The sequence below is a fragment of the Gopherus flavomarginatus genome, chromosome 2, assembly GCF_025201925.1.
Source record: "Gopherus flavomarginatus isolate rGopFla2 chromosome 2, rGopFla2.mat.asm, whole genome shotgun sequence".
Lineage (NCBI taxonomy): Eukaryota > Metazoa > Chordata > Testudines > Testudinidae > Gopherus > Gopherus flavomarginatus.
In genome coordinates this window covers 59,565,135-59,589,906 of record NC_066618.1, presented here as the reverse complement: position 1 = coordinate 59,589,906, position 24,772 = coordinate 59,565,135, and the positions used below count along the sequence as shown (strand labels likewise).

Genomic DNA, 24,772 nt, shown 5'->3' with positions numbered 1-24,772 from the left:
GTGAAGACACAGGGGCTGCTGAAAGAAAGGGAAAAAAATGAAAATCAGCTACTTTTGATCTCTGATTTCACATCTCTGTCTATTTGCAGAAACTGGAAAGATTGTGTTGGGCATTCCCTTTGCTGGGCACCCTGAGAAACATTTTAGTGTTGTTACATTTAACCTTTTTTTAATTTTCATTAACTTCTAGAAAATTTAAAGGCAGCAAGGATGTTAATCGCCATTACATTTCAAGGAGTTAAAACATGGTCGTGATCAGCGACATATACTTCAGTCTGTAACTTGTTGGTACAATTGAAAAATGTATTTAGATACAGTATGTTTAAATTTCAAAACAAAAAATTAGGAAAAATACCATCCAAGAGAGAAACACACTAACTTATTCAAGAAATTAGTTTCAATTCTCTGTAAAAGTGTCTCACAGTAGTAAAAGCAAAGTTACCTCTCCCCCACCCCCGGCAAAAAAATAATTGTAATAATAAGACTTTACCTCCCCCTAGAGGCTTCTAGCTTGTAGCTGGCCTTCTTTCCATTTATGTTGATTTAAGTTCTATTCCTTGATAAGGGAGAAGAATTTCAGATGCACTAAGCTAAGATTCAAACGCTTATTGATTTCACATTTTTAGTCATATGAGACTGTTAGAAGAATATCAGGAGATAGATGCAGTCAAAGTAATGTTTGTGTTAGCAAAAATAATTGTCACATCACTGTCTTGTTCTAACCACTATAAAACAAGTTAACACAGCCTGATACAAAGGCCTTTTAAGTCAACGAGATTCTTTCCATTGACTTCAAAGGTCTTTGGATCAAGGCCTTACTGTTTTGCGTATCACAGCATGAAAGTGAGATAGGGACATAAAACCATTCACATGTACATCAGTTTTAAAAATGTAAGGGCCAAATCCTATTCTTAGAGCACAATCTGGGGAAAGCCATTGCCTTTTGAAGTCAAAGTAGTATTGGTGTATACATTATCTATCCACTAGCCCAGTCCCTACTCCTACATTTTTCCTACATACTGGGCCCTGCTGTACAGAGCATGGACCATTTGTGTAGCTCTCCTAGCTCCTGCCTCATTGTGCAGTAGAATCACTCAGGTTCCCCTGCGTTCTCCAAGAAAAGGCAAGTCAGCAAGTATTTTCAGCATGATCAAAAACACTGGTTGTCATTATCTAATGACACTTTTTACTGGCAAACGTATATGATTTGTTTAGTTTTAATCAGATTTCTGTACAATGGTAAAGCTTGGAAGACAGTCCAGTCCTCTCTAAACCACTGCAGCTCAAAGCTGAAAAGCAGATTAAGAAGAAACACGCCAACAACAAAGCTACTGCATGCATAGTCATAGTACTTATGGGGATTAGTGGTGGGTCAGGATCCCATGGCTGCACCTGAAAAGCTTGACACTGTGATATTAGTTAATATCCTGCGTAAATCATATTCCTTCTGTTTTAAAAGCAAATAAAAAATAGCTGTGTGTGTGTTACTGACCTGTATTCCTGGGAAACCGGTGCAGTTTATCTTTATAGCAATGGACTATGCCAAACCCACTCCTTGTGGCAGGGCTTCTCCTTATTGCTTAAGTAGACCTGAAATTCAAAGCTCCCACCATTGATAAAGTGTTTTTGTTGTTGTTGCTGCTGTTTTTTTTTTTTTGGTTGGGGTTTGTTTTGTTTTTTTAAGAAGAGGAAAAATCTAAGAGATTGAAATCAGAAAATTCAAAAAAATATATGGTTCACTATGCATGGACTGTATTAAGAAATAAGGAGAAAACTGAACTGACCACCTGTTTAAACTGTCTGAATATTTTGATATGTCAAATCATGATATAACATACAACAAGCCAAAATCATAATGCTGGATAGGAAGGACCTTGTGCCTTTGATCTGGGTTCAGATTATGAAGCCAGATCTGGATTTGAATTTCACCCTAACTCCTATTTTAATAATGAATTAAATAGGTCCAAACACCCATGAGCATAGTTGGATCAAAATTCAAATCCAGATCTTAACTCATGGGTAATAGGCCTCAGCCACAGAAAGTATACAGATGAAGAACTTATAAATTTTGTTTGCAAATCGAAGATTCTGTCAATCAGTTCTCAGCAGCAGCTCATAAATCACAACTATACAGTGGTGTTTGTATTACAGTCATATTACTATATGGAAATAATGGTGATCAAGGATCAAAATTTTTCCTTTCTGTTGACCTTTCCAGAATCAGTACTATATTATCTTTAGGTCCTGAGGAAAAAATGGTCCCTCAAAGTATATCTGCCCATGATAGGTCATGAAAAATACTCAATCTAAAAAAAACATAATTCTGATCATCATGTTGCTTTTGTCTAACCTCCAATTCCAGCATGATTTTAAGTAGTCAGTATCTGATGAATTGCTACATTTAGAGACTAAAATATTGCTTTTTTAAACAAATCATGAATAAATTGGTTAACCACGCACATATATTAATTGTTACTTGTGCATGGAACATGACTTATACACCTGATTTGTTCAAAAATCACTTCCTTAGTGCTTTTTGTGACCTAAAAGATTTTAAATTGTATAGTACAAAAGCACTGTTTTCTAGCTTTAGCAGTTCTGTTGACAGTACCTTCTAAAATTATATTTGAATTGGAATGTAGGAATGAAGACGCAAGAATGCAATCAGAATGGTATGGTTTTACCATCTTAACTCAAGCTTTTAGGTCTAGAAAAAAGTCTTAATTTACTGTTGAAAGATGAGACCTCCAGTTTTCCAGAGGTAGATAACAGTCATTTCTTGCCTTGATTATTTACGATATACCCAATGTTCAAAATGTCACTGGTCCCTTGGCATAAACAGAACCTTTTTTTTTTTTTTTTTTTTGGCACTGCTCTGGAATTCAATATAGCAAGTCCCTAGTCTGGTATCAGTTTCATTTGCATTCCATGATACTGACAGAGCCTCGTTGCCTTGTTTTTCACATGTAATGAGAAGACTGATCTCCCAAATTCTCTGGGACTATGAGGGGAAATGTGTGTTTTAATACGGACCTGATCTAATAGCTGAACCACATACAGAAATGCTCATTGAACTCACAGCAGTTCTGTGCACAAAACAACTGCATAACTGGAACCTAACCCCTATTGGAAGTAATACTTTCATTTCTGATCTTTTCACAACAAGGCCAGTTTATAAGAATGCAAATCAGTCAGAAATGGAACGGGGATCTACTTTCATTTTGACACCAAACCACAGAAACAATAGGATAAATGGGCAAAGAGCAGATAATATGCAAGTTAACCTCAATCAATAACAGTTAAATACACACAGAAAAATATTTTCTGTTCTTTAAATGCTCAAGGTAAATTAGAGTTAAGGCTGATCATGGCAGGGCCACAGATATAAAATACTGTATTCTGCCTCTCAAGACAGCAGAGAATAGGGAGTATTTTTATTGGTACTGGATTAACGAATAGCTAGTAAAAACTGCATCTCTATATTTCTAATGAATTATTTTCTATTTGTATTACAGGTGCACCTAGTCCCAAGCCAATAGCAGGGCTCCACCACACAACACCCTGTACAAACACATAGCAAAAGTCGTCCCTGTCTTGGGTTTTTATTCCAAATAGACAAATCAGACAAAGGGCAGGAACAAGGGGAAAACATACAAGTAGACTATTGGGAATTGAGCCACAGAGAGGTCCAGTGAGAGGGCTAGGATAGGACTTAAACCTTGTGGCAGATTCAGGAATATCATGCAGACTCCTGAATCCCAGTCCAGTGTCTTAACCACAAGACCATTTCTCCTCCCTCTAGTTTATGGCGTAAATCAACACTGGATAGTAAAAATACAAAGAAGGACTGCTGAGCAGAGATGGAGTCCGCCTATTGAGGAAGGGGAAAGAGCATCTTTGGATACAGACTGGCTAACCTAGTGAGAAGGGCTTTAAACTAGGTTTGATGGGGGCAGGAGACAAAAGCCCACATGAAAATCAAAAAACATGGAGACTTAAGAGAAGGGTCAGAATTTTAGGGGAGCATGGGCCATTGTAACAGAGATAAGGGAGAGACCAGAGGGAACACACAGGGGAAATCAAATCAGTGTCTTCAGTGTCTGTACACTAATGCGAGAAGTATGGGGAATAAGCAGGAAGAACTAAAAATGCTAGTTAATAAATACAACTATGACATAGTTGGCATTAGAGATTGATGGGATAATATACATAACTGGAATATTGGTATAGAATGGTACAGTTGCTCAGGAAGAGCAGGCAGGGAAAAATGGGAAGAGGTGTCGCCTTATATATCAAAGATGTATGCACTTGGACTGAGGTTGAGATGGAAATAGGAGACAGACTTTTTGAGTCTCTGGGTAAGAATAAAAGGGGTAAAAACAAGGGTGATGGCATGGTAGGGGTCTACTACAGACACCAAACCCGGAAGAAGAGGTGGATCAGGGCCGGCTCTAGGCACCAGCACTCCAAGCATGTGCTCGGGGTGGCACTTTCCAAGGGGTGGCACTCTGGCCTCTTTTTTTTTTTTTTTTTTTTTTTGCTTGAGGCAGGAAAAAGCCAGGAGCCGGCCCTGGCAAGAGCCCTGCTGCTAGAGAGCCAGAGTATCTTCCCCTGACGCTGAGCCTGGGCTGTGGCAGTGTGAGGGGCTCCCGGAGTGTGTGAGGAGCCAGGGAGGGAGGAAAGCAGGGCCTGGGATGCAGGGAAGGAGGAGGGGTCCTGCTGCCGCCACCGCTGCTGCTCCGAGTCTCTCTCCCCAGTGCGGCACGGTGTTTCCCCATCCAAGTGGGCTGTGCAGGGTGCCGCCGGGCTGGGCAGGGGGCGTAGATCCCGGCTCGCGTGCTGTCAGGGCGAGTGGCTGGGCAGCCTGAGCTGCCAGAAAGCTGCCCCCCTCCTGCCCCCGGACTCAGCCCGCCACACACCTCTCCTGCCTCAACCCCACACTGCTTGCCCCGGGCCCCCACAGCGCCAGGGGAGGGGAGAGGCAAAGCCTGGCTCTGAGCAGGGCAGCGGGGTAGACTGCCCCGCCAAGGGGGGTGAGATTTATACTAAAGTGAAATAAAAATAGGAGAAACAGTTTGATCCCCACTGCGAGTGTAAACGGGGATTGCTGTGGTGAATGAGGAGGTCACGCTGGGGGGGGGAGCCCAGGGCTGGAGTGGCAGGGGGTGCAGGTGGGAGAAGGCACTGGTTGGAGGAGAGCCCAGGCCTGGGGTGGGGGGCAGCCAAAAATTTTTGCTTGGGGCAGCAAAAAATCTAGAGCTGGCCCTGGGTGGATGAGGCTTTTTTAAAACAACCAACAAAATCATCCAAAGCACAGGACTTGGTGGTGATGGGGGACTTCAACTACCCAGACATCTGTTGGGAAAAATCACACAGCAAAGTGCAGATTATCCAACAGATTTTTGGAATGTATTGCAGACATTTATTTATTTCAGAAGGTCAAGGAAGCTACTCAGTGAAAGGCTATTCTAGATTTGATTTTGACAAATAGGAAGGAACTGGTTGAGAATTTGAAAGTGGAAGGCAACTTGAGTGAAAGTGATCATGAAATGGTAGAGTTCATGTGTCTAAGGAATGGTAGAAGAGAAAACATTGCAATAAAGATAACTGGATTTCAAGAAGGTAGACTTGAGCAAACTCAGGGTGTTGGCAGATATGATCCCATGGGAAGCAAGTCTAAGTGGAAAAACAGTACAAGAGAGAGTTGGCAGTTTTTCAGAGAGACATTATTAAGGGCACAAAAGCAAAGTACCCCACTGAGTATGAAAGATAGGAAGTATGATAAGATACCACCCAGGCTTAACTGGGAGACCTTCAATGATCTGAAACTCAAAAGGAAGTCTTACAAAAAGTGGAAACTAGGTCAAATCACAAAGAATTAATATAAACAAACAACACAACCCTGTAGGGATATTAGAAAGACCAAGGCACAAAACGAGGATTAAACTAGCTAGAGACACAAAGGGTAAAAGGAAAACATTCTACAAATATATTAGCAGCAAGAGCAAGACCAAGGACAGGGTAGGCCCATTACTCAATGGGGAAGAAGGGGGAACAATAACAGAATATGTGGAAATGGTCAAAGTGCTAAACAATTTTTTGTTTGTTTTCACCAAAAAGTTTAGCACAGATTGGACATCTAACATAGTGAACGCCAGTGAAAGTGAGATAGGATTTGAAGCTAAAATAGGGAAAGAACAAGTTAAAAATTACTCAGATGAGTTAGATACCTTCAGGTCTCCAGGAGCTGATGGAGGAGATGTTGGAGCCATTAGAGATTATCTTCAAAAAGTTATGGAAGACAGGAGAGATTCAACTTGTGGAACTCCTTACCTGAGGAGGTTGTGAAGGCTGAGACGATAACAATGTTTAAAAGGAAACTGGATAAATTCATGGTGGCCAAGTCCATAAATGGCTATTAGCCAGGAAGGGTAAAGAATGGTGTCGCTCACCTCTGTTCATCAGAGGATGGAGATGGATGGCAGGAGAGAGATCACTTGATCATTGCCTGTTAGCTTCACTCCCTCTGGGGCACCTGGCATTGGCCACTGTCAGTAGATAGATACTGGGCTAGATGGATATTTGGTCTGACACGGTACGGCCGTTCTTATGTTCTTATTCTAGAAGAGTGGGCAAGGGCAAATATAGTGCCAATCTATCAAATGTAGAATAAGGACAACCCCAGGGAATTACAGACCAGTCATCTTAACTTCAGTACCCAGAAAGATAATGGTGCAAATAATCAAGCAATCAATTTGTAAACACCTAGACAATAATAAGGTTATAAGTAACAGCATGGATTTCTCAAGAACAAATCCTGTCAAACCAGCCTGATACCTTAAACTGCAGCAAGGGTGGTTTAGGTTGGACATTAGGAAAAAACTTCCTAACTGTCAGAGTAGTGAAGCACTGGAATAGATTTCCAAGGGAAGATGTGGAATCTCAATCATTGGAGATTTTTAAGAGCAGGTTAGATGATCACCTGTCAGGGATGGTCCAGATAATACTTAGTCCTGCCTTGAGTGCCGGGGACTGGATTAGAAGACCTCTCAAGGTCCCTTCCAATCCTACGATTCCATGATCTTGGATTAAAATGGCTCTTTTCACTGAAGCACTAAAATCCATTTTTAATCAAGCAGAAACATAAATGGGTCACAGGCTTTGTTTTCCCTTCAAAAATTCCTCTGGAATTGACTAAATAAATGTCTTGCTTGATACCGTCAATGCACTAGTTTAACACAGGTCTTCTGTGAAAACCAGAGCAACATCTGACACCCTTCAAAATTCCAATCCATCCTCAGGCACAAACAAATTTTACTGGGAGCCCAGCAACTGTAGCAATTTATTCCTGTAGTAGTTTTATTTATAAAAATGAAGAGGGCCAGTTGCATTAGGGTTGTCTGAAATGATAAGAACATTAAAACCCTACACAAATACTAAGGCCTCAGTGTGTCCATAAGACTAGGTTGTGCGCTACAAAACAAGCTGGCATTAGTGCTTTGACTTACAGTACCTCCTCACTCAAGTCAAAACAATACATAGTGTGTTTCAGTCTTTCCCACGTGAACCTCTTAGTGCTGGGATCTGAGACTTTCTTTATCCAACACTCCTCAGCAAATCTATAATATAAAACAACAACAACATATACTGCAGGGAGTAATCCTGCATTCTCAGATAAATCAATTAGATGACATAATACATCTTTTCCTTCTCTAATTTCTGTGCTTGTTCAGTGTTTCGGCACTTAAAGGGTTCATTGGAACCTGGGTTTTTCACAATATGTGAAGCATTAAGTTAAACCTGATGTAAAGTTAAAATCAAATTAGAATACTGTTAACTACAGCATGTTCTGGAAAGAGCTTCTAGTTTAATATGCTTTGTTGAGTAAGCTCCATAGATAGATTCGTGAAATTAAAGATGCAGATTTGACATGATCTCCATTTCCACAAGTAAAGCTAAATATTAACTAAATATAGTTATGGAATTTAGGTTCTAGGTCCTCAGACCCTTCTTAGACTAAGTCCAGAAAAATCTGTGGATTGTTGGATATTGCCTTCTGTCTGTTCAGCTACAGAAAGGAAGGAGACAATCCAGCCTGCTGGAGAAGCAACGTACATGAAACTCCACAAATCGAAACTTGCGGAGTTTATGGCACCACAACCCTCCCCCCCCTTTTTTTTAAACCACGTAGGAAGCAATATGGGCCTAGAAGCAGAAAATGAAGAAACATTTAATCTTTAAATGAAATGTAATCCCATGAAATAACTACCATTATAAAAGAAGGTAGCAAAAGATGGAGTGAGAAGTAATACTAGGAACTGTAGAATTCTCAGTGTCTTCAATTCTTCGTGTTTAAATTTTAATTACAGTGTCAATGGAAAAAAGATGATTTTTCAGGGTTGTGTATGTATAGATATGCATACAGGCATGCATATAAATATATATATTCACACAAACACATATACCTATACACACTTATTAAACAAACATTTCTGAAGATCATTGAATTTTGTGCTTTTTTTAAAATGATTTTTTCTAAACAATGTAGAACAAATTACACCACATTGATAAAAAAGATCTCCCTCTTCGCGAAACACACAAGAGTATTTAAATAAAGCTTTAATGCCTTTTAATATAGACTGTCACCTCCAGCACTTACTCATTCAGAACAGCTTTCATCTATTTTTTCCTCTTATATTTTCTAGCAGTATCAGAAGCAGTAAAATCTTATGAATATGTTAGTATATTATACACTATAATATTAGACTTTTCTGTTCCCTCTTATCACATCTCTAGCATAAATGATACTATACAGGAGGCTGCTTTGAAGGCATGCTCAAGCAAACTATTATTTGGAAAACATTCAATAATATGGTCAGCAGGGGGAGCCATAATGCAAAAATAACTAGTCCAGCTTCAGAATAAGTGAACAGTGTAATAGATGATATTTGGATTAATTTGGGTAATGTTCAGGCATCCAGAAGTAGTTATTACACTATGCAAACCCTCAGTCCTTTCTAAAAGACCTTCATGCCAATACCCCAGAAATACAGATATGTCCAACACAACCTCTTCTGGAGAGGTTTTTCAGTATGTTACAAACCTCTCCTCCTGCTTCAGTTCACATTCCACACCCCATTCCTCCTCTCAGGCTCTTTAGGGGGTGGGGACTTTCAAATTATTTTTCAGAGTTAGGAGAGCTCTTCCCCATCTCATAGCATTGACAGGCTAAACTAGCTTGGGAGTTATGACGCAGCATAGACACTGTTTGATGGAGTAACAGAAACCTTAGTTGTAACTAGCTGCATCATTAAAGGTGCTTGACTATCACATTTAAGTGTTTCTGGTGCATCTCTCAACCCCATATCCTGTGTAGATGAGGGGCTGGACTAAATGTCAGCCTCACAACTGCAGGGTTGAGTGTGCAGCCTGGAGTCCTCCTCTCAATATAGCCACCTGTGGCTTTTCAGGAAGCTGGAAACTAAAGAAAAAGCAGTACATGAGAAACAAGACTGCCAAACCCATCTATCGGATCAAGCCAGCAAAAGTTTTTCATGAGTAGAGGAGGAACATTTCTGACAATACTCTATGTTATATTTAATCTTTCATGAAAGATTAATAAATTCATTATAATCAATAGAGTAATCCAGGGCTATATATATGTGGTATTTTTTTTATTTGTGATTACCTTACTCTGACACACTTTGTGCAAAGCACTCTGTAAATTGCACCTGTTTTTAATTTGCACCATTCTAACTAAACCATTGTGCTGTATTATTGCATGATTTCCTTTTTCAATTTGCAGCACTAAATCCCTAATAATTAGGATCAACAAGACCCACATATAAAAGGGTAATTATGCACAAATCAGGTAAATGTGCACCTCACCATTTGATGATCCCAGCAACTTCACAGGCCAGCTGGAAACATGACCTTCTTCTATTCTGTTGCACTAACAGAAAAATATGAGAACCAATTCATCACCAAAATAAAATACCTGAATCCTCAGAGATGTTAACTAAATAATGTTTAGTCTAATGCATACAGTCTCTGCTTCATATTTCACAGATCTTCACAACTCTAGAGCAATGAGGGACTCAGTGGTATCATATGCAGCCCCAGAAGTGACATAAATTCTTCTTCTTGACATTACATTTTATTTATTATGTAGCATCTTTGAACCAAAACACTGAGGAAGAGTGATAGAAAGATACTGCAATAAATCAACAGAATTTCCCCCCCACACACCAAAAAAAAAAAAAAAGAATCCACAACTGGTGGTCTTGAATGACAGCAATACATTAAGTTTATAAGAAGACTACCAGGAAAAGAAAAGGACGCTGTGCAGTAACTGTAATTCTTCAAGATGTGTCTCCCTATGGGTGCTCCCTTGATCAGAGATTTCTAGCTAGCAGTGTTCTTTTGGCCTGTGCACACACCCTAAGAGACTCCTTATGGCAGACATCGAGGCAATAGAGGAGTGTGCAGGTGAAATACCCTCAGTTCCTTCTCTACCCAGCCATCCTCTCAGGAACAACCAAAGTAGAGGGGAAGAAGAGCACCCATAGGGACACACACCTCAAAGAACTACAGTTACTGCACAGGGTGAGTAATCCTTCCTTCTTTTTCAAGTAGTGCTCCTACAGGTGTTCTACCTCAGGAGACTTCCAAGCCATGCCCCCCAGAAAAAGGAGGAAGTTTTGGAACAGAGTCCAGAACTGAAGACAGTACTGCAGAGCTAATTGCTGCATCGGATCTGATGGCATGGAGCAAGGAATAATGGTTTGAAAATGTATGGACTCTATCTAGCTCACACACTGAAATAGTCTTCAAAAATGCAGTAGATGTTGCCTACAATCTCGCTGAATGTGCTTTCACCCCTTAAGGGGCTGAGCACACGCAGATTCATAACTGGTAGAGATAAAAACCCCACATCCATTTTGAAAGTCTTGGAAAAGAAACAGGAGCACCTCAAGATCTATCTGCGAAGGAGACAAAGAGTCTAGGTGATCTCCTAAACTGCTTACTCTTATTCAGGTTGAAGGCCAAGGCCCTTCTAAAGTCCAGGGTATGGAAATAGGATTCTTAGTGAGAACTACGATGTTTCGGAAAGAAATCTGGTAGATGGCTAGATTGGCTAAGATTAAAATCCAATGTAATCTTCTAGAGGACTTTAGAATATGGATATAAAGAGACCTTATCATTAAAGAACATTGTAAAGGGAGGATCCTATGGGCCAACATGACAGCAACAAGACGACAGTCTTCACAGATAAGTGAAGTAGGGAGCAGGCTGCCATTTGGTTCAATTAGACATCTCATGAGGTGATTGAGGACCAGGGTGAGGTCCCAAGATGGAGTTTGGTGTCTAATGAGTGGGAAGAGGTTATGCAGACTCTTAATAAATCTGGGCAATACTGGGTGAGCAGAAATGGAGTTGAGTTGCTCCTTCCATCAGTTTATGGAGTTCTTTATGTGCAAGGGGATCATCACCTGTCTGTCCAAGACGACCCTGCTCGGGGAGTAGGTTGTTTTGAACCAACCCTGGAAGCAGTGGAGGCCTAGCCTTGAGTGATTGCCCACAAAGGTGCAAGCTGCCCTATGGCTCAAGAGTTGAAGACGGTTCCTTACTATGATCTGCAGGCGTCCCTGAATTGTCCCTTATGACAATGTCACAAATCTGTCTAAAGGGAGATATGCTCTGGTTGTCAATGAGTCCATAAACTGTATCCTTTGTACTGGTAGCAGTGTGGATTTCTTTACATTCAAGTGGAGGCCCAACTCCTGGAACACAGCTAGGGCTGTCTAGGTGGAAGACAGCACTGTCTTGAAGGAGCAGCCCTTGAGTAGCCAGCTGTCAAGGTACAGGAAACCCAGGATCATTTCCTGCAAAGTAAGCGGCCATTACCACTAGATCCTTCTCAAAACACCCTTGGGGCAGAGGCTATTGGGGGGAGGGATAGCTCAGTGGTTTGAGCATTAGCCTGCTAAATCTAGGATTGTGAGTTCAAATCCTTGAAGGGGCAATTTGGGGATTGCTCCTGCTTTGACCAGCAGGTTGGACTAGATGATCTCCTGAGGTCCCTTCCAACCCTGATATTCTATGATTCTACAATAGGCCAAAGGGGAGCACTCAGTTCTGGAAATTATCTTGGCCTATGGTGAAACAGATAGTTCCTGTGTGATGGGTGTATAGTTATATGGAACTAGGCACCTTGTAGGTTGAGGGCTGAAAATCAATCCTCTTTCTCTATTAAAGGAATTATAGTTGCCAGGGTAACCATCCTGAACTTTTGAGGTTTTAAAAACTTGTTCAACAGTCTTAGATCTAAGATCTGCCTCCAATCTCCATCCTTCTTTAGTACTAAGAAATACTTTGAGTAGAACCTCCTGCCCATGAGGGGAAGGAACTGGTTGTATTGCTCCTAGTTAGAGTAGAGAGTCCACTTCTTCTTTAAATTTTAAGCTTTCTAGCACATCTTTAATTCTAGCAAAATGTATAATTAAGTAGATGGAGGCAGCCAATGAGCTAGTTCAGTTCATCACTGTCCTCATTAGCCCACTCCCAACACTCAGCCAATGACTGATCACAGTGTACAAATAAAACCTTAAGGTAAATTAACCCTTCTCTTCTCAAGCTCCTTCTTTTCTGTTCCCTTAGTTAAAAAAAAAACATAAAAAGATCTCTTAGGAGCCCACCAGAAGCTACAGAAAGACTTATCTTGATTGCATACATGTCTAAAGATATGACAAAAGGAATGTTCACTAACACTTCTCCTATTCAAGGGGAGCAGTCAGTAAAAATTTAGGTACATACTAACCACTCAGACCCCAGACTTACAACCCGTTCCTTTTGTTCTGTAACTAACTTCCTTGTTTTAGGTCCTGAATTGTGTATGATGCATTTTGTCACTAGGAAACTGCAGGAGGAAAAGAGCAGATATGTTTTAAATAAACCTGAATCTTCCTCTCCTATAACTTCTGTGTCTGCCTCTGCTATCGCTCTTATGTTTGCCAATCAGCAGCAGCAGCAGGAAGCTAACATGATTATTGAAGGTTCATGCCACTCACAGGGTTTTGAATAGCAGGACTGAAACTGAGCAGTCTCGTAATTTCACTCTGTTGAAGCAGAAGCTGTGGCATGGGATCTGCCTGTCTGAAGATAAAGCAAAATAATACTGTATCAGTTTATATTCCTGTCACAGTAGAAAGGGTTTCTTTATAACCACAATGGATAGATTTCTTTTTTAAAACAAACGGTTAAGTTCTGCAAAAACTGATATCTTAAGACTCCACATTTACCTGGGAAATTTTGCGACTGGCAAGTAGATTTTTCTAACTCTGTTCTGTGACTTATCTAAGATCTTATATTAAACTAATTTTAGTGTGTTTACCACTTTTAGCATCATAACGTTATTGCTGAGGATGATTTCACAGTCAGAGATTGTCAAAGCTCGATTCAGGCTTGTATTCATATCCAAGACACTAATTTCTCTAAGCTTCTCCTTACCTAGGAATATTACAAAAGGTATGTCAACAATGCAATCGTGGGCTGAGACTGCAGCTCATATAGACACAACCGAGATAGCTTTAATCTCACTAGTTCGGGTATCAAATGAGTGAAGGCACAGCAAGCTGGGCTTCAGCGTGATCTGAGTAATCAGGGCTCCAGGTGGACTTGTACAGCTTGCACTGAAGGCCATGCTGCCACAGCTTCACCGTTTCAGTACCCAAGCTAGCTAGCTTGGTATTGCAACTTGTGTAGAGGTAGCCAAAGAGTGCTAACAAGCTCCTTACTACTTTTACTTCTTTCTTTTTTTCTCCATCTGCATAATGGGCAGACATTTTAGACTGGAGAAAAACCTCCATCCCAGAACGTTTTTTTTCTCTGAATTGGTTTGGAAATGTTTTTGGTATTTGCTGCATATAAAGTCTACTTGGCTGCCTTGCACCCTGACAGTGGCCTAAAGGAGGATTCAGTCCCTCACAACAGTGTTACTAGTGATTCTCCCATCTGTTAAGCACTATAGACCAGATCTATGGAGCTAAGACAGTTTATACCAGCTAAGAATCTGACCCATGTATATTTGACACAAGACATGACATAAAAGGCGACATATTATACAGTAATAGGATTTTGTTAAGAAAACACTCTACATGAAAGCCATAACATTTCAGAAGATTACCCATTTATTTAATTGGGTTTATTGTGGGGGTAGGGGAAGAGAAGAAGCATTTTGCTAGATCTGGGCCTAAATGCACAGAAATGACTACATTCTTAGTCAACAATGCAAACAAACTAAGAATTTGATTTAGCTTTTATTCCAATATTCAATTAAACATGATGCTCTGCCTCCCTTAATGTAAGTTACTATAGCATAACTATCTGTTACTGAATATAAACACTTACACCACGATTATCAATTACCCAAATACAAACAACGTGGAAATACAATTCAGCCTTTGGTTCCTGAAATGTGTGTATCATCTGAGCTAAATGAGACTCTCTATACATCCCTTTTCTATGCCACACACCAGTGGGCATGGCATCCCATTGACTGGGATGATCTGGTTCTAGCCAAGAGAGGGCAGCAAAACACATACACCCAGACAATATATAACATACAGTACTGTTTTTGAAACAGAACAGTTTCTTAAAGAAACACTGCCGTATTTTAAACGACAGTGTTTGGGTATGTGCATTTATTTTAAATAGATGATTGTGTGTGTGAGACTTCTCAGAGTGGTAGATTAACAGCACTAAGAAAATACACGTGATTAGGTGAGATGTGCCAGACTTCTAATATTTCCAATTACATTGCAGGTCTATCATTTGGAGTTCTTTATATTCAGTGTGAAAAACTATGTTAATTAAATATTATGGCTGGGAATTAAAATGCACAAAAGTCATTATATTCAGACTTACAGTTCCCACAGCAACAATTACTCAGACCTTTTGTGCTCACACAGTACTATATGTTGTTAAAGGTATGCCTTTGAATTGTTTTTTAATTTAATTATATTACCATTTATAAAACTGTGCCCCTCTCATGCCTCTAGATGCAGGTATAAACTCAATTTCTAAGCTACCCTCATTAATGTAGGGTCATGACTCATGATTTTTGAGCATTTGGGGTTGGCAGAACTGAGTGATTCACAGAGATAAGGGCCATCCACTGAGGATGCCCCATCTCCAGACCTACAGCATGCAAATCTGAGGACTCCTGGATGAAATGTACTGGCTGAACTCAGCTGCCATGTTTACTATCCATTAGACCCACACCAAACAGGACTAGATAAATCATAATCAGCACTCTGAACTGCACTCACAAGCCAGAGGAAACTCCAGAGATAAAGTTTTAATATGTTCTCAATGGTTTACAGTGTTAGGTAAATGAGCAGTGTTAACTTGATCTAGCTGAACCATGTCCCCATTTGCATTCTGTGGCATCACACTCTGTAGCGGCAGCAGGAAGGTTAGGGCAGAGCAGAGGCATGGAGCGGGGCTAGCTGTTCCAAAGTTAAGCAGATCTACTGGTCGAAAGTGTTCTAAAGTCCTCTGTATGTGTGTATTTGCAAAGGGATCACAGTGGGCATGGACACTACTACAGAGCATGCTCCATGCTCTGTGGCTGTCACAGTGGAGGGGGACAGTTTCCCATGCAGTGTTCACCCCCAACATGAATTCCAACAGTTGAAGCACTTACATTCAATATCATTTCTGAGATTTCACAGGCCTCTGGATGCATTTTGCACTTTTAATCTTGGAGGAATCTCAGTAAAGCCCAGGGTTGGTTGTGAAGGGATGGTTGTGATGGGGTGTCCACACAGGCATAGATGAGGTTAATCATGCCCTGACCTGGAAGGAGCGATGGGGTGAGTCTTTCAAGGCCCAGAAGTACATTCAATCAGGGGGAAGTTGCAGAGAGCAACCAATCAGGACCCAGCAGGCTCAGATAAAAGGGAGCTGCAGGACAGAGTAGGGCCAGTTGCTGCTGGGAGCACAGAGAATAAGGACGGCATCCCTGGAGGGCTGAGAGAACTAACCACCTTGGACAGAGCAGCTGCTAGCAGTGACCAGGGGAGTGAGAGGAAGCTCCTGGCTGAGCAGCTGAGTGCCCTAAGGTAAGAACAAAGAAAGTGACAGAGACTTCAGAGGACCAGCAGGAGGTTGCTATTTACAGGGTGCCTGGGGTGACCCTAGGTCCCTCCCCCCCCTTGCCACTGGGGAAGTGACTGGATTGTTGGACAGAGATGCCTCCCCCAAAAGGGGAAACACAAACAACGTTGCCAGAGGGCTGAGTTGCAAAGAGGATGCTCCAGTTCTAGAAGCTGAGAGAGGAGCCATAGGCACGAGCAGAGATAGAGTGCCAATGTGAAGACCACAGGCACGGGTGTTGGCCTTGAGCTAATCCCCAGCATGGTGGGGAGGAGGTGCCAGTCTGGCAGAGAGGGCTGCACCCCGTGATAGTGGTAATCATGGTAATCCAATTCATGCTCAACACATGGGAATAAAAACAAAAGGTTTTAAAAGAATTAGGAAAGAAAAATATTGAATAAAAACAAGACATGAATGAGCTCCCCAAAGAGCCTCCTCCCACAATGAGCATCTGCCAAAATTCCACTGACAAGCAGCAGTCAATAGGCGTCACCGCCAAAATGTCACTGACAAGTAGTGTCATCCAGAGGTGTTGCTGCCAAAATGACGCCGAAAATCGGCGGCATTTTGGTGGTGACACCTCTGGATGATGCAGCTTGCCGGCGGCATTTCAGCGGATGCTCGTCCACCGGCCAGTACGCAGGCACACTTAGATGCCATGGCATCCGTGGGCACCACATTGGGGACCCCTGGTATAGGGTATAGAGAAGGCAGTAACCAGGAGGAGATGAGGTTCAGGACACAGGTGGAGGATTGAAGGTGAGAATAGGAAAGATATCTTAAAGAGACTGAGATAAAGGAGAAAGTAACATATGAATGAGAGGGAGGAAGAAGAGGTGGGAGATGAGGCTGGGGCTTAGGCAAAGGACATGTTTCATCTTCTCAGCCTTCTTGAAGAAGTCAGAAAGATATCGGGCAAAGACAATTATGTAGGAGTTAAAGAATAGTCAGTGGGACCTATCAATTTCTTCCCAAGAAAAATTATTTTCCCAAGTTCCTCACCTCTAAGGCACCAAATAATGTCATCCCCACTCTTGTACTCTCTCCTTCTTTACTTAGATTGTGCATATTACTTCTGCAATGCATGATTTCCTTCGCCCCCCACCCCTCCCACTGGCTTGGAGGCTCGAATCCTAAATTCACTTCCCAACCCAAGTCTCAAACAAAGAAAGCATCTGTTTTCGGAACATGATTAGCTTTTTGATAACCACAGATCATAACTGCTAAAAAGAACCCTTCTGAAAGCCAAAAAGAACTGAAACTGCTAGGGAAAAAAATCTGATATTAGCAGCAGTAGATTTCAATGAGCTGATCTGGGAGAAGCTGGGGAACTAATTTTCCTTTCAACAAAACATTAATGCAGCGAACATTTTCAAATGTAAATACGATGAAATAGATAGAATGCCACAAAAGACTGGCATTTCCTAATTTTATTGCTATCATATTATGACTTTATTTTGCAAGGGGATTTAAAAGAGCTGAAAGGGCCCTCAAGACAAGGTAGGACTCTCTCCCCCTTCTTTTCTTTTTCACATATTGAGCTCTTCTAAATAAAGCAATGAGATACAGGAAGTGCTTATCTCTCACTGTAGTCCTTTTGGATGAAACCAAAATTTAAATAGGATATAAAAGCCACTTTAGAAGAGAAAAATGACTGAGAAGAAAAAAAATAAGAGTTGTTTAGTTTACCATATCAAAAAAGAAATTGTATCTGTGATTACTCTGCTGTACCCTTGGCTTAAAGCTAAGGAGCAGAGATCCTAGCTAGTAAACACCATCTAGCTCATTCTTAAGAGGCTTAAGAAATGCCATCATCAACATATTTTGATGTAGATTTTTGCACTAACTAACAAAATGCACACATGTTAAATGCATATTTTAAGTACTCTATTGGAAAATGTTATTTTAAACATTTGAAACTAAATCACTCCGCTCAGAGGATTTATTACCAAAATCCTTCAAGATACACCTTCGGACTATCCATATGGATATGACTGTGAAGAATAGAGAGAAAAAGACTCTCTCTTCTTGTGATTTCCTAAATGCTGCATGTTATATGACAGAAATGGATTTAATAAAAAAAACCTCAGTGCCTCAGTTTTCTACCAATAAACTGTTAGTTTTAAAATGACAGCAGTGGATTTATCTCTACAGCTGTCATTATTGCTAACAGTTGAATAGACATTAATTTTCTTATAGATATTCAGACCTGGTGCAATATTTTATTCAAGGATAGCCATCAAAGATTATGGGAGGAATTCAGTCATTCTAAACTAGTTTATCAAGCTGGAAATGATGATTGCACTTACAATCTGCAGTACTAAAAGGAGGTGAAGTTCAGGGCTCCCTTGATCCCACATGCATTCCAGTGGGAGTTGGGAATGCTCCTTAGGGGGCTGAGAAGAGAAGACAAAAATCAAAGATGGTACAGTGAAAGGTAGCTGAAGATGGCAGAGTGGGCCTACAGAGGAGAAGAGCCTTCCATCAAAGCACTGAATCACCAGCATAGAGTGCCACAACCCTTTGAGAATCTTGTCAGAATAAACATCATTCCAAATCATTTAAAACCCCAAAATAGCTGAAATATAAACACTTATCCAGCAAATACACTGAATCCTATAACCAAATTCTATACCCTTAATTCCTGCAGGCTCATACATAAACCAGGATAGAGCAGCCATAACTTTACAATTGATTTTAAACACTGCATCAGATGTTATCCGCTACAGTACACTATGTTCTTTTTGTAGAACTAAGATTTCATGTGTCCCAGAACTATGCAATCAATTTACACTAGAAAAATAACCAACTGTGTCCTCTAAAGATAGAGGTCAGCACAATTACAACATATTGGAAAATGGCTCAAAGGTGTTTTAAGCCAATTTCAGTGGAACTCCCTCTTCAGAGGGAGAGAACAGTAAAGAAAGGTCACATTTTGTTATAAATAAATTGCAGAAGTATGGAAAAGGGATACTTGAAAGTTGGCTAGGTTTTCAGTTCCTCTTTAAAAATCCAGAAAATGTAATGGGGAAAAAAAATCTAAAATAATGTATTTTTTTAATGCTAATGCAACAGCTAGTCTTTTTATCACATTGCTTTGGTTTGCTGTCTGAACACTATGTTGATGTTAATACTGTACACCTTGAAATTACAATAGAATCAGAGTAAAGGGATTTAAAAAAATAAATATGGTAATTACCTGAATATTTTAATAGCCATTCTGATTATTAGTTTGGCCTTATCAAATATTTAACACTTAGCATAGCGCTTGTCTTGACTACATCTCAAAATGTTTTACAAATGTAAGAAAGCATTTTTCCCCCCTTTTAGAAGGAACTGAGTCAAGAAGAGGTAAGTGACTTGACTATGGTCATATAGCATATCAGAGGCAGTGAGCTATAAGTCCCATGTCTCCTGGCTTTCAAGCCATGTTTACTATCCATTAGACCTCAGCTCACTCCTTTGTCAATATTCATTGGCAGAAATATCTGGTCTTCTTCCTTGAAACAAAGGGCTTGTCCACACAGAAACTCAGTGTGTGGCAAACCAGAGTGTGAATCTATAACTTGCTAACTAGCCATGAGGATTCTGTTGCCTCACGCAAAAAGTTCTGTGCCTTTTTACGTACTCCCGTCTGAAACAGCAGTATGTCAAAGCGGACTAGGGAACATTTAGTGTGCAGTAACAGGATCCACACAGTAAGCTAGTGTGCTGTAGATTCACACATTGGCTGGTCGTGCACTGTGTCCATGAAGACCAGCCCTTAGGTTTGACAGCATAGCTTTACTGACAAATCCTCCTATTGTAGATGCATCTTCAACATGCAAAAGTGTGCTGGAAATGAAATAAGCTACATTGGCAGAAGTACTTTTTGGCTGGTATAACTGTATGTACACTAGGGCATTTGTAGGTATACAAATATACAAAATTAAAACATCAGATCCCAAACCAACACTATTACTGTCAAATGTTTCTAGTGTAGTCTTGGCCTTTATCTTGAAAATTTAATTTGCCTGTCATTTCTGAAATGAACACTGATTTATGCCAAACTGAAATTCCTAAAGTGACAATTTTTCAAAGATTATATTGTGCCAGCAATCCCTGTACGTGCATGTGAAATATTTACTTGATGCACACAATGACCTAGCTGTAGGTGCAAATGCCAGGCTACACAAAAATGCCAGTTCAATGAGCATGCACACACATTTTCCAGGTACCTGTTAGATGTCAACTTTCAAAATATGGCCCTTAATTTTCTTAGTGATACTGCCTGATTCAACTTTCAGAGTAGCAGCCGTGTTAGTCTGTATCTGCAAAAAAAACAGGTGTACTTGTGGCACCTTAGAGACTAACAGATTTATTTCAGCATGAGCTTTCGTGAGCTACAGCTCACTTCTTTGGCTGCATAGAATGGAACACACAGACAGGAGATATTTATACATACAGAGAACATGAAAAGGTGGAAGTATGCATACCAACAGGAAGAGTCTTTCTTCAATTGATTAGACTCTTCCTGTTGGTATGCATAATTCCACCTTTTCATGTTCTCTGTATGTGTGTGTGTGTGTGTGTGTGTGTGTGTGTGTGTATATATACACACACACACACACACACACACACACACACACACTATATGTTCCATTCTATGCATCCAAAGAAGTGAGCCGTAGCTCACGAAAGCTCATGCTCAGATAAATGTGTTAGTCTCTAAGGTGCCACAAGTACTCCTATTCTTTTTGCATGATTCAACAACGCTTCTGTCATTGATTTCCAAAGTTTGTGTGAAGCCAAGTGCAATTAGTCAATGCTCAGTAGTTTTCATTGTTAGGAAATAGATTACGGAGAACATTAAGTCCTCCCCCCTTTTTTAAAAAAATAAAAATTCAGACCATGCGATTTAAACAGTAATTGCCTCATTAGATTTCAAAGGTCATTGACCTGCACAATCCTACACTATCTGAATATTTACTCTTACAAGCATGGAAAGTAATCTCTGCAAGATTTGTGAACTTCATTAACAAAGCAATGAAAAATAAGCAAATATAAAATCCCAAAGCTCTAATAATGCAGGGGGGAAATATGCACTATTCACTTCCAATATAGTGCTTAGAATTTTTTAACTTTAAACTTTAGAAATATATGTATATTTCTTCTCATTCCCCATCCTCGTTTTACTAGCTCTACTTCAAAACTTCTATATATGCAATATTTACGTTGATACTGGATCTGAGAATGTCTAGAGCTGTTTATTATCAATCCAATATTTCTCCTTTTGGGTCTGAGCCAGAACTGGAGTGGGATTTTAGTTAACTTCTTTCATAGGGAACACAGTTTTGCAAAAGCAACAGAACCACCTCTCTGAGTTATCCTAGTGCCACCCTTAGGATTTACAGAAAAGCCAGAAAAAGAACAGGAGTACTTGTGGCACCTTAGAGACTAACAAATTTATTTCAGCATAAGCTTTCGTGGGCTACAGCTCACTTCTTCGGATGCATAGAATGCATAGAATGGAAAAGTCAGAGATAGGTCTTTATCACATCTTTCCCTTTAAGAAACCCAGTGCCTTATTTTTAATACAGAGAATGATTTTTGGACCTCTACCATCCTTTTCTGCATCTGGAGAAGTGGAACCCAGCAGCATGTACTGGGGTCTAACTCCACAAATCTCATTCACAAACTGCACTTCCTTTACTTATATTTTTTCCACACTTTCTCCCCTCTTCATCAGCAAACAAATCAATTTCTAGTAGGGTCCTGCAGGGATCGGTTCTTTGCTCCACACTATTTAAAATTTTTATCATGACCTGGAAGAAAACAAAATAATCACAGATAAAATTTGCAGATGACACAGAAATATGGGGAATGGTAAATAATTAAAAGGACAGGTCACTGATACAGAATGATCGGCTGCAAGCAAACAATGTGTTTTTAATATAGCTAAATGTAAATGTCTATATCTAGGAACAAAGAATGTAGGCTATACTTACAGGATGGGGGACTCTATCCTGAGAAGCAGTAACTGAAAAAGATTTGGGGATGATAGCAGATAATCAGCTGAACATGAGGTCCTAGCGAGATGCTGTGCCAAAAGGCCACTGCTGAAATAATGTATTCAGTTCTGGTGTCCACAATTCAAGAATGATGTTGATAAATTGGAGAGGGTTCAGAGAAGAGCCACAAGAATGAACGAAAGATTAGAAAAACATGCCTTACAGTGACAGAATCAAGGAGCTCAATCAATTTAGCTTAACAAAGAGAAAGCTAAGGGGTGACATGATTACCGACTGAAAGTACCTACACCGGGGAACAAACACTACATAGTAGACTCCTTATTCTAGTTGAGAAGGGTATATAGCATGGTTCAATGGCTGGAAAAATGAAGCTAGAGACATTCAGACTGGAAATCAGGCATGATTTTTTAGTGGTGACAGTAATTAACCATTGGAGCAATTTACCAAGGGTCATGGTGAATTCTCAACCACTGATAATTTTTAAAATCAAGATTTTATTTTGGGGAAGTTCTATGGCCTGTGTTATACAGGATGTCAGAGTTGATCATCATTGATCATGGTGGGCCCTTCTGGCCTAAGAATCCTTGAATCTTTGGGTAACCTCCTGCCTCTGCTCTTCAGGGAACTCTTCTCCCCTGGAACAAACCATCATCCCATGATCCCAGCTCACTGCAAACACGGTTGCTCTGGTCCCCAAGAGCATACCAGAATGCCTTCAGTTTCATAGAAATGTGATTTTAAGCAGTAGTATATTATTCTTCAGCAGCTATGTGAAGCTGATGAAATTTAGAGGAAGAAAAGCTAAACACATTGTTAAAAAAAAGCACAAACAATGCTGAAGTCATAAATAAGATATTTCCAGCTACACACCCAGGACAGGAAATGCACAATTAGACTGCTCTTCTCTTAATACTCAGTCCCACCCATACCAAAAGCCATTAGGGATTATTAATAGTTATAATTAAATGGTTTTGGTCCATCAAAGTCCCTTACAATAATTCTACTAACTATTTAATTACTAAAGACTCTTCTTGCTATTATGCTAACAGTTAAGATTAATAACAAAAGCACAAGATAATTAAACAGGGATATTTTAACAAAATGGAATTCATGCATTAATTACACACTTGGTTGCCTAACTAAAATTAGGCAACTAATCTGATTATAACTGATGAGAAATAACAACAATGAAAGAACAAATAAAAACAACGTTAAGATAAATGCAATGATTTTTCTTTTTTTAGCCCGAAGTGCCATTTCTACTTCTGATTATAAAAGTGGCCTAATCTGATTTCCTATTTGGTTTATCATTACAGGCCAAAAGCAGAGCACACTGTTAATTGGTCAGCACAAACTATATAATTTGTTGTTATTTATCTCTGGCCTTTGATCTTAATTTCTCTTGTGCTTTCTGTCAGAATTGTTTGTCATATTTCTGCAAAATCCAAGAACCACAACGGATATGCTGAGCTTATACTGAGTCCTTTACTTCTGAGTAATCTTCCTATGTACTCTATTTTACATAGTTGTATTCTTTAGTGGATTTTTTCCATATGGCTGTATTACTGAAGCACTTGCCAGTACAACTGAACATAAAAAGGTGTCAATGGCATCTGCTTTTGAGGGTTACAGTTTGCATACAGTAATGCTCCCTAAGCTAAAATCTGGCATACACCATCAGGTAATGCCTTAGAGAAAATTCATTTTACAAAATGTCAAGGGAAAATCAGCTTGGCTATTTTTAAGCTATAGGAATGCAAAATAAAAAATAGGAGTTGGTGTTTTCTGGAGCATTTGTATAATTCATGAATCTGGGTTTTAGTTAGGCTTGCATTTGTGTACTTCTCTGGATTTGTATCTTTGGGTCTGGGGGCACTCAAGAGCAAATGAGTAATGAATGAGCTGTTATACTTAGGAAAAAGTAGCTACCACATATGTGTAGGACGTCATGCCAGACAAGCATACGGAAGAAGCCATCATTATTTGTTGCCTAATTCTGTCCATCCTAATCACTTGCTATTTTCAAGGGTGCTGGCACTTCCAATTCCTATTAAGATCAATGAGACTCTAAAAGGGTGGCAGGGTCACTGTTAAAGTGATTGTCCAGTTCAGTTTTAACCCTGAAAGGGCTGCAGACTCCATCTTAGGTACTTATATGGCCACCATTACTGTGTGATCTGACTGGCTCACAACCTTTGGGGAGTACTATTAGCCTTGCCCAAAGCCAAACAAAGTCTGTGGTGAATCAGGGAATTGAATGAATATCTTCCAAGTTCCAGGTTAGTTCTCTAACCACTAGATCATCCTTTTTCTCACTGCAGATTGATTCTTCCTGATTTACTGAGTAAATGTGGATCATTAATGCCACCATGATCATAGGCGGCGAGTTATATGGGCTCGAGGTGCCCGGGCTTCAGGAATATTCAGGGCTGGGTGCCCTGCTCCAGCAATATTTGGAGCTGGATCTCTCCCCCGGCCCTGCCTGGATCGGGCCTCAGCGGGTCTCCCCCCATCACCCCGCCCCGCCGCATCCCTGCCTGGAGCAGGTCCCGGCCTCTGCCTTCCACCCCTCCCCCTATGTCCCCCCTCTGCGGCATCCCTGC

The 24,772-nt window shown here is 40.3% G+C and overlaps 1 protein-coding gene across 1 annotated transcript in view; it reads right to left on the bottom strand.

Moving 5' to 3' along the window:
* Positions 1 to 13,089, bottom strand: part of HDAC9 (histone deacetylase 9) — a 511,031-nt gene extending 497,942 nt beyond the window's left edge. Inside the window, exons 1-2 of the mRNA XM_050938581.1 lie at positions 13,071 to 13,089; positions 9,889 to 9,952 (exon numbers count right to left, since the gene is read on the bottom strand). The gene's annotated coding sequence lies outside the window, so the exon portion shown is untranslated. The remainder of the gene's footprint in view (positions 1 to 9,888; positions 9,953 to 13,070) is intronic.
* Between the last annotated feature and the right edge of the window lie 11,683 nt (positions 13,090 to 24,772).